Here is a 2,097-nt window from a genome sequence, read left to right as displayed (position 1 = left end):
TGATTCATCTGGGGTTCTTTGAACGACTTGGCGACGTGCGTTGATCCTTTGTTTGGGTTTCTGTTGTCTCGTGTTTCATACCAGCAAGAGACGCGGCAGCTTGGCTAAACCCAAGCGAGACATTGCACCGTGAGCGGTTATATCTGTACGTAATTATTTTCAAGAACAACAACAACAAGAACACACAAACCCACGCACGTCAGGCTGAGCCAGTGGACTTCACTGCAGGGAGAGAGAGAGTGCGTGTCGATCCACTCATCGGACTGACGGTCAACTCGAATGCAGCGAAGCTCATCCACTCATCAGCAACGTGTGTTGGTTGGAGCCGGCACTGGGGAATTACCTCCCCGGCTCCACTAACTTCTCCCTCCCCCCGTAGCAAATCGCAATGCCACAGGTTCACCTCCAGCAGAGAGGGAGATAAGGGGGAGGGGGGGCTGGGAAAGACGGGCACGGGGTTATGCCCGGAGAGTCGCGTTACAAGGGGCCAGCCATGGAGTATTGAGCATAACGTTTACTCTTAAAGATAATGTTTAAATTGTTTATGTTTAAGTGAACTAATCAGAGCAGAGCTCAGTGAAATGTGCGGTGTGTTCTTCTCGCGGGGTGGCCCGGTCTGTCTGTTTTCTTAACCACCCTGGAAGACGGAAATGAGCAAATGTCAAGCTTGCGATGTTATTTATTTGTGTGTTTTTAATAATAGTAATACGAATCGGGAATGAACAAAGGTAACGCAAAATTACCGCTAAACCACTGAAATAACAATGCCGTTCTGGAACGCATTGCAACAGTCGTGACCCGTCTCGTGCAGTACTGTCGTGTTAAACGGGGACTGCCCGTCTAGTACTGTACTGTCGTGTTAAACGGGGACTGCCCGTCTCGTGTAGTAGTCGTGTTAAACGGGGACTGCCCGTCTAGTGACGCTTCTGCTCAGCCTGGAGACTCGGTGATCTACAAGTCAGCATCGCTTTGCATGGCTCTTCAACTTTAGAGCTGAAGACTTGCGATTTTTAGTTTTTCCAATTTTTTGTTTCCTTAAATGTTTAGGGATATCCAAGGTCATTATATGTGGGACACAGTACCGTATACCCCGCCATGTCATTTCAAGTACCACACGGTTTTGCTCAACTTTGTATTAAAATTGTCTTTCGTGATTTTCTCACCTTTCCTATCCGTAGCACTCCTATCGTGTTGTTGTTGTTTCGTTTCTTGTTGTAACTTTCTGATCCGCCCCCAACTGGACATCCGTGAAAAGAGCTTCATAGCTCATCAGATTCCTCCTGCAGTATAAATCAAGATTCTGTTACTTTTGCAAGAGAGCCAGACCTTGGTCACATTTGTTACGGAGAGATACATATTTTCACTACATTCGTTGTGCATTGCTCGTGTTATTTGAAATTGTTTATTTGAGGATTTGAGCTGTAATATGGTTCAGTATTGTGAAACGAAATTCTTCCCCTCCCAATGTAATTTTAACCGTGCGCTTGGCATTATTTTATTATAATAATGACAATTTGCATATCGCCGTAACAAGGCAAGCCATTATTACATGACGATGAAGGTTTGTCTAGATACTAGATATGACATCAACATTACTTTGAGATCCCTTCAAGTGACCTCGTGCCCTCACTGGTGGTGCTACTTTCTCCACCACACACCCTGCTATACACAATGTTTGTCGCACAGTATTCACACGTGCATTTAATATGTATTAGTTCCCAGAGCTGGATATCTCCCCCCCCCCCATTAAGTTAAAGAACGTATTTGACATGTATTTTTCTGCTACGGTGTTTGGTGAGTCAGCTGAGACTGTCAACTTTGTACACTTGGGAACCCGGTTTCATCACAGGTGGCTGCCCAGATTGAACCTCAGGCTCTCGGTGATCCTGAAGCAGAAGATTCGTGCTGGCAACAACCACACTTGCCAATGTGATTTGGAACCTTGATCCTTATCCGTATATCGATAGTTAAAATTGAACGTGCCATTTTATTGAGGGGGCTGTGTGTTGTTGTCTTGGTGTGGTCTGGAACTGTTGCTGTTGTTTTGCTGCCTTGCCCAAGCTGGCATTTAGTGTTGAAAAATCGGTAGGAATCGAT

Source organism: Lampetra planeri, chromosome 25 (genome assembly GCF_965212315.1).
Source record: "Lampetra planeri chromosome 25, kcLamPlan1.2.h2, whole genome shotgun sequence".
In the NCBI taxonomy this organism is placed as follows: Eukaryota; Metazoa; Chordata; class Hyperoartia; order Petromyzontiformes; family Petromyzontidae; genus Lampetra; species Lampetra planeri.
The sequence above is the reverse complement of the archived record's forward strand: the minus strand, read 5'-3'. Positions refer to the sequence as shown.